Source organism: Peromyscus leucopus, chromosome 9 (genome assembly GCF_004664715.2).
Source record: "Peromyscus leucopus breed LL Stock chromosome 9, UCI_PerLeu_2.1, whole genome shotgun sequence".
Taxonomy (NCBI): Eukaryota; Metazoa; Chordata; class Mammalia; order Rodentia; family Cricetidae; genus Peromyscus; species Peromyscus leucopus.
In genome coordinates this window covers 78,277,201-78,290,818 of record NC_051070.1, presented here as the reverse complement: position 1 = coordinate 78,290,818, position 13,618 = coordinate 78,277,201, and positions in this window count along the sequence as shown.

Sequence of the window (13,618 nt, the reverse complement as noted above, 5' to 3'; positions counted from 1 at the left end):
CATAGAGTATAAAGGTATATTCTTTTTTTGTTGTTTGCTTTTGGTTTTTGTTTTTCCAGGGAAGGGTTTCTCTGTGTAACAGAGTCCTGGGTATACTGGAACTTGCTTTGTAGACCAAACTGGCCTTGAACTCACAGAGATCTGACTGCCTCTGCCTCCCAAATGCTGTGACTAAAGGCGTGCAGCACCACTTCCAGCTCAGAAACTTTTCTTAGTCACATATTTGTAGCTGAAGTTTTCTCCAGTTCTGCCTAGCCCACAGTTAGGACAAATCTCTCACCTGCCAGTCCTGCTCAGACCCAACTGAGTAAACGAGACTTATATTGCTTACAAACTGTATGGCCGTGGCAGGCTTCTTCCTATCTAGTTCTTCTATCTTAAATTAACCATTTCTATTAATCTATAAGTCGCCACATGGCTTGTGGCTTACCAGTATCTTTACATGTTGCTTGTCATGGTGGCGGCTGGCAGCATCTCCTTGACTCAGCCTTCCTGTTCCCAGAATTCTCTTCTCTGCTTGTCCTGCCTATACTTCTTGCCTGGCTACTGGCCAATCAGCATTTTATTTATACAGAGCGATATCCACAGCACTTCCCCTTTTCTTTTTTTTTTCAAAAAGGAAAGTTTTAACTTTCATATAGTAAAATTACATATAACAAAACAATTATCAAGCAAGAATTACAGTTACAATATCTAGTCTATTTGTAATGTCTAGTCTATTTGTATTTGGCAAAATTAAAGAAGATATCCTATCTATCCTATAGTTGTAAGTCTAAGGTTTCATATCTAACTTGTCTTTTATCATAACTGAGGAAAATTATAACTATCTAGTCTTCAACTACATCAAAGACTCCAGAAGAATATAATACTACCTGAGAAATGGGAGACAGATGCAAGCAACTTTTGGGAGTCTTGCAAGAGTAGACAGAGGCAGCTGGCAGCCTGGACAGTCATCCAAAGCTCCTTTGTAAAGTTGGGGCATCTGTCTTCAGCCCACAGGCCTAGAGTTTCCCAGACATTTTTCTCTGTGTCCTGTAGAATGTCTGGCAGTTTCCTCTGCGAAGCAGGAACCTGAAGGACCATTTTGCCAAGCAAAGTTCAGTGGTCACCTTCCTATGGGTCCTGCATGTCCAGTCAATCAAGCAGTCCAGGCAAGAACAGTTTCTTGCCCAAATGGCTATTTTTGCCAAGAAGAAGATAAACTCCATATAGAGTGTCTTCGATGCCCATCCTCCTCTCTGAAGTAAATCAGTGCTGCCAGGAGCAGACATGTCTCATTGTCCAGAAAGTCTAAATTTTTTAAAACATTTTAAATGCCATATTCTGTAGGTCTTTGAAGTATTTGAAGATTACCTACCTAATTGAATTATATCTATGTATACCTAGTGAAAGACCCTAACCCTTCAGGCTTACACCCCCAAGCCCCAGGAAATGAGAAACTAAAAATCTAGTTCCAAGGGCAAGCTGACTCAATCGTTATTCAACCACCCCTGTAACAATGTAACAATGTAAAAAGATTTCTGTTAAGAGATGTGCTCAACTGTGACTGGGATAGTTGCAGGTGTTCCAGGAAGGACCACTGTGACCTTTGTGTAAACTCCACTCCTGCCCTGATACCCCCTAGAGGTTTCAGGAAGAATGTACATGCAGATGTGACTGTACCCACTCTGTGATCAGACCATGATCTTATGAAACGAAATTGTATGGGAATTGTAATCTTATGGCTTTTGTGGGTTTTTCCTTTAAAAGCCCCCATGTGGCTACAGTAAGATGCGACTCTTGCTCTCAGGACAAGAGTAGCTCGTCTGTACAGTCGCTTCAATAAGAACCTCGTGCTGTTGCATCAACTGGACTGGAGTCTGGGTTCTTGGGGCGCCCACTTGAGACCCTAGATTTGGGGGTCTAACACTAGAAAACTTAACATGACTATAAGTTTGACTATCATAGAAGAATAATTGTTAATCTGTATTTCTTAATTGTCCATTACAATCTAAATGAGATACATAAACATAATACCACAAACAAGAGTAGAAATATATATACAGTATAACAAAATCAACTCTAAATTTGTATCAATAAACTAAAATCTATAGCAACGTAAAACATTTCTAAAGTTGTTCTTTAAAAGTAGATTCAATAATCTACCCTTTCTTCCTATCATATCTATATCACGTATTTATGATTCTTCTACTTAAAAATGTTCTTACGTGAGTGAGTTGATTTCTGTTGTCATAGAAATCAGCTACAGCACATCATTTCAGTAACTTCCATCATATTTGGCTAAAATGACTCAGAGACTCAAGAGCTAAAAGGCGATGACTGGAGCAGAGAATGAGATCAGCCTGGGCTGGGCCCCAAGCGTTTGCTTGGCTCACACTGGGCTGACTACATTGTGGAGAAACACCCAGATGCACAGGGAGTGTCGTGGAAAGATCATGAAATGGTGACAGGATGGCCACTTAGTGAGGAAGAACTCCTGTCACAGACACGCTTGTCGCCATTAGTAACACAACTGAAACACAGTGTCTGAAGGAAGGCACACCACTTGTTGAGGAGCTGTATTAAAACAGCCGTGGCAGGCAGGGTGCACGTAGCTTAGCGTAAAAATGTCTGTTCCCATGTGTGAGGGCCTGGGCTTCATCCCCAGCCTGAAGGGACGGGGAGAATGTGGGAGTGATACCCACAGGTTGAACTTCATGACACTGGAGGAGCTGGAGGAGGAGGAAGAGGAGGAGAAAAGAGAGGAAGAAGAGAAGGAGGAAGAGTGAGAGGGAGAAGAAGAGAGCAATCAAAGCAAGTAGGAACTCCAAACAGATCCCACCCTGATCTGTAACGGGCAGCTGTGGACTGAGTACCATCTGTCTCCTTGACCTTCTGCTGTTAATGGAGTCACGAGGGCCTAAACCTACTCCAGCCCTGGTGTTTCTAGGTGAGGCCTATCGAAAGTGATTCAGATTAAAAAGGGCCTCTGGTAGAGCCCGATGGCAGAGTGCTGGTCACTTTAAAAGAGGGACAGGCCAGACACATAGACATAGACATGCATGTTCTCTTTCTTCTGCAATATGATGCCATGGACACTAACAGGGCAGTCATAACCAGTACTGAGCCAACATTAATGCTAAGCCTTTGAAAATCCAAAATCATTAGCCAGCCAACTAAACACACACACACACACACACACACACACACACGCACTCACACGCACTCACACACGCACACGCACACCACACATATACACAAACACACAGACATACACACAAGCACACATATATCACACAATACACAAACACAAACATACACACACACACACAAACAGATGCATACAACACACACAGGAAAAATATGATGACATTGGAGTCAGTCAGGAATTTCTTTTTTTTTTTTTTTTTTTTGAGATAGCATCACTTCCTAGCCCAGGTTGGTCTCAGATTCCCTGTGCAGCACGTGACAACCTCATACTAAAGATCTTACTGCCTCGGCCTCCCAAGCTTGGGGTTACAGGTGTGCACCACCATAATCAGTATAACTCAAAAGACAGAAAGATGCTGAAAGTGATGATCAAACCTGGAGGATTCCTACTTCTCAGTTTCAATCTGTATAATCAGACATGCGCTCACAGAGCAGTCCCCTGCACCCGGGAGACAGAGGCAGAAGGATCTCAACTGAGAGGCCAGCCTGGGCTACACAATGAGGCCCTGTCTCAAGAAAAACAAACCACACACCACACACACACACACACACACACACACACACACACACACACACCCTTGGTATCCTAGGGACACTGGTTCCAGGACACACCTAAGATGGCAAAACCATGGCCAGTGAGATGGCTCAGTGGGTAAAGGCACCGGCCACTAAAGCGTGACAACCTGAGTTCAATCCCTGGGACCCACATGGTGGATGAGAGAACCGAGTCTCATAGGTTGTCTCCTCTGGTCACCACACACACACACACACACACACACACACACACACACACACACACTAAGTCAATGCAGTTAAAAAAAAAGATGCCAAATCCATAAGAAACCAACTCCCTTGTATTTGCATACGGTTGTATTTGCACAACTTATTTCACTAGTATATTTTAAATCACTAAGAGTACCGATGATACCTAATAAAATGCAAATGTTGTGTGACTATTTGCTATATGATACTATTTACAGAACAATGACCAGAAGTCTATATATATTCAGTACAGACAATTCCAAATTACTTTAAAATTTTATCTATTGTTACTGTATTTGTGTGCGTGATGTATGTGAGTGTGCATGTAGGGTCAGAGGATGCATTTGTGGGGTCCATTCTCTCCATCCACCTTTATCTGGTCTCCCGGCATGCACCATGAGTGCCTTTATCTGCTGAGCCAGCTGGCTGCCTCTCAGACACACTGTCTCAAAACATTTTTTTTAAAGGTTTATTTGTTTATTATGTATACAGTGTTCTGCCTGCATGTGTCCTTGCAGGCCAGAAGAGGGCACCAGATCTAATTGCAAGTGGTTGTGAGCCACCATGTGGTTGCTGGGAATTGAACTCAGGACCTCTGGAAGAGCAGTGAGCCATCTCTCCAGCCCCTCAAACCCTTTTTAACTTGTGTTTGTTTTAATCCAAGGATGTGAAACCTGTGCAACTGAAAGCTGCTGTGTAGAGGTCTTTGTCCTCCGCCCACGGCTGTGGTTCTTGATTTTTTTTTTTTTTTTTTTTTTTTGGTTTTTAGTTTTGGTGCCTGTCCTAGATCTCGCTCTGTAGACCAGGCTGGCCTCGAACTCACAGAGATCTGCCTGGCTCTGCCTCCAGAGCGCTGGGATTAAAGAATAAAGGCGTGAGCCACCACGGCCCTGCTGTAATTTGATTCTTGTACAAACTTCTAAGAGCCTCGAAACTTCAGGGGGGTGCTATTCTACCAACTCCCTTGGGCTCACACCTGAGTGTATGCTAATGAGATGACTTATATGACATTGGGGCTGGTCTCCTCAATGACCCAGTGCTTAGAGGATGACAGGGTTGGAAGTTTCAGGCCTTTCAACCATAGGAAATGGGGATGGGAGCTGGAGCTCATGCTCTGTTAAACTTTGCATATGAGATTGCTGAGCTTTGGGGCTAGGAGGGCTGTGCACCCCAAGTCCAGCAGGACAAGGGTTGGATCGCTCAGAAACCTGCACACATTGCTCCGCATTGCGTATGAAATGGCCTCGACAGGCTGTGTGAAATGCTTGGTCTCCAGTTGGCCATGCTTTCTGGGGAAAGAGTAAATCTGCAGGAGGTGAGCTCATCTGAAGGAAGTCTGGACTCAGGACATGCCTTTGAAGGCTGGGACTTATCTTAGGCCATTTCTCTCTGCTTCTTGTCTGCCTTGGGGTGAGCAGCCCCAACACATGGGGTGAGCAGTCCCAAGGGTTCAGGGATGCACTTTATGGCATTCTCTTTGGCATACTCAAATCGCCAACATGACCACTCTTGGTGTCATTATTAACTAAAGCGATATCTACTTGAACACAAGCACTGTGGCTCTATGACTGCGGAGCCGATGAGGAAGAAGGGCCTAGCTGATTCACCTCCAGGGCAGACTCAGCTGGCGTTGGCTACAGATAGTATCCTGTAGATAATATACTGATAGTATATTATAGTATCAAGCAGGGTGTGATTTAAAACTTATGGGTTGTTTATGTTTAGAATTTTTTATTTAATATTTTTTGACCATGATTAACCAGAAATAACAGAAACCTCAAAGAGACATCTGCATCCATCAAGAAAATGAAAAGACCACTGGGTGTGGGTTTTATGAATTTGCATGAGGGCACCCCACGAGTGAGGGAAAACATGCTGGGTAGATGCAGCCGGGGTGGCGGCGTGTGGAAAGTCACTCACACCCAGGAGCTGCATCCACAAAGTGGGTTTATTATAATAGAGAGATGAAGAGAAAGCTGGAAAAGAAGGAGACAAGGAAGAAAGAGAAGGGAGAGAAAGCAGAGGTGTGCACCCCTCGTGGGAATGGAGAGAGAGGAAGAGAGAGGAAGGGAAAGAGAGAGAGAGAGAGAGAGAGAGAGAGAGAGAGAGAGAGAGAGAGAGAGAGAGAGAGAGAGAGAGAGAGAGAGAAAGGGAAGTTTTTCCTTAAAATGAGGCTTTTACATCAGGACACAAGGTGGCCCCAAGGGGCGGGGTTTCAAGGGGCGGGTCAGAATATTAACAGTGGAGGGTACACACTTGTGATCCCAGCACTCCAGGCACAGAGACAGGAGACTGCAAATCGGAGACAAGCCCGAGGTACCTTGTAAAACAGCATCTCAAAAACGTTGAACTAACTAGATAATAAGCAAAAACAAAAAAAGCAAGCTGAATTCGGAGCCACAGACGTGTAATCTCATTGTTTTAGGGGGTGGGAACAGGAAGATCAGGAGTTCAAGGTCATCCTTGACTACAGCAGTGACTTTGAGGTCAGCCAGGATTAAATGACCCCGGTGTCAAACAAAAGGAGCCAGGCACAGAGGTATCTATACATCTCTCATCCCAGCCCTCCGGAGCCAGAAGCAGGATTGCTGCGAATTTGAGGCCAGGCTGACCTACATAGAGAGTTCTAGGGCTAAGCCCTGAGATCTCGTCTCAATATGCACACTCCGTGTGTAAAATCTGAAAAAGAGAAAATGGAAAGACAACAAGCGGCACAGAACAGAAGAACATAATGGCTCAGGGTGACACAGCCCTCCAGCAGAGGGTAGGTCCAGGGCGCACAGGGGCTGGGCCCAAAGCACGCACCCGGGCAGAGGGTCTGTGGCATCAGCTGCGGCCTGTTTTCAGCGAGACTAACAGGCTCCAGTTTTAGTTAAGGTTTTCCCCGGCATAGGGCTGATGTGCTCTACTCAGGAGAACTCGTGCAAGGATCAGGTGTAAGAAAGGGAAGAACCACGTGAAATGGCTTGATGGAGCTGACGTCAGCAACTGTTTCGTCTCTCGGGACTCTCCTCAAGAAGCCTGACAGAATGGAAGGCCTTGAACTTCTGTACCTGAACACTCAAAACTCACCTACTAGAAAATGTTGAAAGAGAATTAGCTTTCCCTTGTAGGCATTGTAGTTAGATCGTCTGTATCAGGCTCCCTTTCCCCACCAGCCAGCTCCTAATTGGTAGTAATGGGTAGCAGAGCTCACAGGGCTCCGTAGAACAGCTGCCATTCAGCGAGCACAGGGCAGATTGAGACGGTGCTTGGCCCACACAAAATCCCCTTTGTGATAGCGATCACATTAATGCCCACGCCGAGACTCACCAAACTGAGAAACTTGGCCAAGTCCACAAACGTAGTAAATAGCTGGGTGGGTTTCAAAGTTAGGTCCAGAAAAACAAAAACAAAAACAAAAAACACAAGAAGCAACCTCCAAAACCAAGGCCCTTTGCCAATGATGCCTCTTGGAAGAAAGGATTAAGATTCTCAAATCTCTCCTCAGCCAATATGTTGTTTTTCTTTTCAAGCGGGTCATAGAATCACTTAGTGCATAACTCAGCAAATGCAAACAGAAAGAAGCCGAGTGTCGTGGCACACACCTGTCATGCCAGTGCTGGGGAGCTGGGGGGTGGGGATGGCTCCCAGCCTCAGGCCAGCCTGGCTGCACAATGAGACCCTGGTTCAGATAAAACAAAGCAGAATGTAGGTACCAAGGAGACGGCTCAGCCAGCAAGAGCGCTTGTTGTTGCAAACTCGAGGGCCTCTTTCAGATCTCCAGAACTGACGTAAAAGGCCAGGTGTGGTGGTGGTGGTTGTTTTTTCTACTCTTTTGCTCTTTGGTATTTGGTCTTTGGGGGCCCATGAACAAGCTCCCAAATAAATCACACGGAGGCTTATTCTTAATTATAAATGCCTGGCCTTAGCTTGGCTGGTTTCTAGCCAGCTTTTTTTTCTTTTCTCTTTTCTTTTCTTTCCTTTCCTTTCCTTTCCTCCTTTCCTTTCCTTCTTTCCTTTCCTTTCCTTTCCTTTCCTTTCCTTTCCTTTCCTTTCCTTTCCTTTCCTTTCCTTTCCTTCTTTCCTTTCCTTTCCTTTCCTTTCCTTCTTTCCTTTCCTTTCCTTTCCTTTCCTTTCCTTTCCTTTTTCCTTTCCTTTCCTTTCCTTTCCTTTCCTTTCCTTTTTCCTTTCCTTTCCTTTCCTTTCCTTTCCTTTCCTTTCCTTTCCTTTCCTTTCCTTTCCTTTCCTTTCTCCTTTCCTTTCCTTCTTTTTGAGACAGGGTTTCTCTGTGTAGCTTTGGTGCCTGTCCTGGAACTCACTCTGTGGACCAGGCTGACCTCAAACTCACAGAGATCCGCCTGGCTCTGCCTCCCGAGTGCTGGGATTAAAGGCGTGCGCCACCACTGCCCGGCATCAGTATTTTCTTTAGGGCTTAGTAAAATGCAGACCGAGGTACTCAATCCCAGAGTTCAGAAGGATGAAGTCTAGGAATCTGCATTCCTGATCAATTTCTACACAAAGCTGAGAGTGTTCCAGGACAGGTTTGAGAAGCACTGTTCAGCTCTCAGTAGCTTCTGACATCTCACTGTGGGAGAGGCAGGGGTAGTACAGCAACCTACAAGAGCAATTGGAAATGGAAATCCACTAGTTTTTTTGAGGAGAGGGCGTTGGGGGTGGAGACAGGGTCTCACACAGCCCAGGCTTGCTTCAAAGTTGCTATGGCTGAGGATGACCTTGACCTCCTGATCTTCTTGACTCCTCCTCTCAAGAGCTGAGGTTAATGGCACAGATAAATATTAATAGAGGGTTTTATAATACAAGCTTAGAGAGAATGTTTCTCATCATTTGTTTACTGGGGGTTTGGTGTTTTTTGTTTGTTTGTTTGTTTTTTGGTTTTTCGAGACAGGGTTTCTCTGTGTAGCTTTGCGCCTTTCCTGGAACTCACTTGGTAGCCCAGGCTGGCCTCAAACTCACAGAGATCCGCCTGGCTCTGCCTCCCGAGTGCTGGGATTAAAGGCGTGCGCCACCACCGCCCGGCTGGTTTATTTTTTGAGACAGGGTTTCATGCAGATCAGACTGATTTCAAACTCAGTATGCAATTCAGGCTGGTCGTGAACGGGTCCCAGCCATCCTCCTGTCTCAGCCCCCCAATTGAGATTGTAGGTACGTGCCACCACAAACAGCAGGAAATTTTTTTTTTAACATAGTCACATCCAGAAGGTTTTTAAGCACTTGGATACTTTCTGGGGCTTTTGACCTAAAATCTATCCTTTAGTGGGAGATGTCTCATTTACATTTCTTAAGAGTATTTTTATTTATATGCTATGCTCGCATATGTGTCTGTGTGAGTGCATGCCATGTATGTGTGGAGGCCTGCAGAGACTAGAAGAAGGTGTCAGGTCCTCTGGAGCTGGAGTTACTGGTAGTTGTGAGCTGCCTGATCTGGGGGTGTGAGGAACTGAACTGGGGTCCTCTGGAAGGGCAGCTCTGAGTCACCTCTATAGCTCATCATTTAAAACTTAAAACAAGGAGGATCACAACACATCTTCATGTCCCTTTCCCAATTCAAGCATAAAATACACTTTGGGTCCACTTACTTTTCTACATCATCAATGCCTCATACTGTCTTGAACCAAGTGTCATTTCTTATTTGATGGCATTAGTACTAATGGTGAGCCAACATGGAAAAGGAATATAACTATATAGTTGAGCATTATATCTTACATATTATTAAATATTAAGAACACATGACTTTAGCCAGGTGTGGTGGCTCACAGTTACACTCCCAATGCTCAGAAGGTGGAGAGGGGAGACTTAGGAACTCAAGGTCATCCTCAGTTACATGTCAAGTTTGAGGACAGCCTGTGCTACATGAGACCCTGTCTCAAATAAAGAAAAAGTATATGCTTACATATACACACCCATAAACACATATGTATATATACACACACGTTTGCATATATATAATTTTAAGGTCTTTTTATGGTTCTAGTAGTTTTGTGCTGGATAGTCGACCTTATAAGGGTTACACTGTTTGTTGAATATTTTTACTTTGTTTTCTCATGGAATTTTGAAGGCTTTTTTTTTTTTTTTAAACATACAGGTTAGTAGTTAGGTTAGGTGTGGGTCATCTAGACAATTTTCAAGATTGTTTTTTAGTTACTGTTTCTTAACTGAGCAGGATATTGCTGTGTAGCCCAGACTGCCCTAAAACGTGTGATCTCCCCACTTGAGCCTCCGAGTGTTGTGACTACAGGCATGTGCTACTATGTTTTGGCCACAAAGTTGCTGTTTAAGCTCTGTTGCGGACAGCTGGAATTGCCTTTCCTGCAACAGAGCTGGATTGCTTCGATGAACTTTCTCCTGAAGGCTCTGTGGCTCCATGCAGCCCCTCCTCCGGCTGGATGGAGTCTGAACCCCTCGTGGCCCTCCGTGTGCTCTCCTCCAACATCTGTCCGCTTTCCGTGCTCAAGCTCACAGAATTTCGCTTGAGGACTGCAAAGATTGCTATTTAGTCAGAGACTAAGAAGTCTCCGTATAGACTTGGGAGCTCTTTCTCTGCGTAGCTTTATCCTCTCCAGTCCTCTGCGTCAGCACGAGGGAAGACAAAAAGCTCTAGGTGTAGATGTGTGACAGTCGCACAACCATGTAATGACTGAATGCCACTGAACTTTACATTGTGGTGAATCAAACCTGGGTCCATTGCAAGGACAGCTTTGCTCTTAACCGTTTCTCCGGCTCTCTTCCTTATTTTTGGAGTGTGTCCCCTGTGTCCCAGGCTGGCTTCAAATTGGCCTTTCTTCAAACCTAGGTGGTTAGTCTCTGGCTTTTAACACCTGGAACAGGCCCATGGCACTCAGACCCTAGTGCTCTCTTCCTTGGGGTTTGTAAGCTCCTGGCTAGCTCACAAGCTCCTGGCACCCAGTGTGAAGCCTGGAACACTAAGTAACATGTTCTTCACCTGTTTGTGATTTCTACCTGAATAGAGGAAAAGAATCCTTAGCCAGCTGCTTGTGACACCTCCACTCAGGAAGCTTGGCTTTTTTTTTTTTTTTTCCTCCCTTACCTCAGCCTTTGGTCATAGACACGTCCCCTAGACCCATAGCTGAAGGTAGAATGGGGGGCAGCAGTGTGGCAGAGCATGCCAGTGAGAACGTGAACTCCCTGCTTTTCTCTTTCTTCCTCTCTCTCCCTCTTCCTCTCCTTCTCTCTCCCTCCCTCCCCCTCTCTCTGTTTCTCTCTCTTTCTTAAACCTTATTTATGCCTTCAAGTATTGCCGGGTTCATATTCTGACTGAGTCTCTGATTGCTAGCGCTATCTTAGGTCATGGCTGTGTGAATCCAACAGTACTTGTTTCGAGGCACTGTGTGGTCTGTTGGTGACCCCTTCTCTCTCCAGAGAGGAACAGCTGTCTGAAGAGTTAAATCATTCAGTAAACATGTGGAATGCTACTACACAGTCTCGCTGTGACTACAGTCGTGACAGGAATAGACAAAGGGCTGATTGTCCTGACATTTATAGTCTACTCTAGAAGTACTTAAAATATTTTGAAGACACGTGTATTAGTCAGTTTTCATGAGTTTCATAAAGCACACTAGGCAGGGTAACTGATGAGGAAAAAGAAGTTTATTTAACTCACAATTTGGGATGCTCAAAGTTTAGACAGTAGAGGTATCCTGCATATAGAAAGAAGAAATAATGTTGCTAAATATAAGCCAGAGAAAGCTGGGGGAGCCTGGCTCACTCCTCCCCTAACTCTCAGGAAGGACCACCAAAGAATCCCTGAGAGCTATTCTAGACTCCTCCGATCTACATTCCTTAGACCCAGGGACCTTGTGCTAGGAGGCCTTCCTCTTCCTCCTCCTCATTTCTTCTGAAGCTTGAGGGGAATTTTGTTAGTGTTTAAAAGAAACAAAACAAAATAAAACCAAACAAAAACAACAACAAAAACAAACAAAAACAAAAAACCGGGGCAGGTAGGCTGTAAATCTCGGCAGCTGCTGGGGAAAGAAGACTGGAGGAGAGGAAAAGAGCCATGTCATGGAGGTGATAGATGGTAGATGAGTAGTCATGTGGTGGGGGGCTTTAGAGAGACAGTGAGGCTGAAAATGTTGAGGAAGCCCAGAGTCTAGTTAGGAAAAGCATGTGAGAGCATAGATAGAGAAGTCAAGTGGGCAAGCTTAGGCCAGCTGCACTCGGTGAAGCTGAGCTGGAGGTGGGAATCCAGGGAAGCACAGTGTCTTATTAAAGGGATAATTATTTCGCCCATCTCTTCAGCTTGACTTAAGGTGAACTTGCTTTCCTAAGGGTGGTCCTTTGCCCAGGTGATTGACCTGGCCCAAATGGGAATCTTAGGCCCCCACCCAGGCCAGGTACTCTATTATGTCGACCAAGAATTTTTTTCATTTCTTTCTTGATTATTTTGAGAGGGAGTTTCTCTGTGTAGTCCTGGCTGTCCCAGAACTAGATCTGTAGACCAGGCTGGCCTTGAACTCACAGAGATCCGCCTGGCTCTGCCTCCCAGTGCTGGCATTAAAGGCGTGTGCCCGGCATGAGTCATGTTTTTAAAGGGACTTAAAAAGGCAAAGCCATGGGGCTACCATATTTTCCTTCAGGTCTAATCAGGGGCAAGCTGGCATAGTTCCTGCCTGCGTGCATCCCACTACATCAATCAGGGGCAAGCACACATCCTGACGCATTTCCTGCCCATGTACCTCCCGCCCACATGATTGAGCACATCTGTGCAGATGAGTCAAACAAACACAGGACAAGCAGGAGCTCATTCTTGATTATCTTAATTGCAAACCCTTAACCTGCATGATATGTTTTCCCTGTTTTGGTCTCACACAACCTTTGAGCCAAGAAGAAAACTGGTTGCTTCTCTTTGGGGTCTTTTCTACCCTAAACTGCCTAACCAGGTTCTACTTCCTGTTTTCACCATTCCCCTCTCTGATGAGGAGGACCGGCTTCTTAAAGCTTGTCACCATCAAGCTGGGGACTGAGCCTTCTGCGTATGGATCTGAGGAAGGACATGATTAAACTTCTGAGCCATAGAACATGCTAATCTGAAAACACGCTTCATTGTTTGGGTCAAAAACTTCAGCAAAAGTGAAATATTTTGTTGTTTGGTTTTGTTTTAGTGGACTGAACCCAGGGCCTTACGTTTGCTGGATAACCACTGTGCTAGAATCCTAGACCAAGTTAGTGTTTTAGGTAGTGACCACATCATGGTCCAGAGGGAAAAGTACTTGGGTAACAGAGGCCAGATTCTGACAGGAACAAATGATGCTCTTACCAAAGCCTCATCCAACCTGCATCCTAGTCTACCCCACCCAAGAGAATTGACCTTTTTTTTTTTTTTTTTCCCACACAGGGTTTCTTTATGTAGTTCTAGCTGTCCTGGATCTCACTCTGTAGCCCAGGCTGGCCTTGAACTCACAGAGATCCACCAGCCTCTGCCTCCCCAGTGCTGGGATTGAAGGTGTGCGCCACCACCGCCCACGAGCCTCTTTACTTCCTGTGTATAGGATTAAATAAAGAAAAGGAGAAAGATTCGGTGCTATCAAGTTTGGGGTTCATTTGTTTGTTTGCCACAGGCAGGTGACAAGCCCATGTATCTGTTATCGTTTACTTGTTTTTAAAAAGTTCTGGCCATTTTGTACAATCAGTAACACTCTATTTTGGG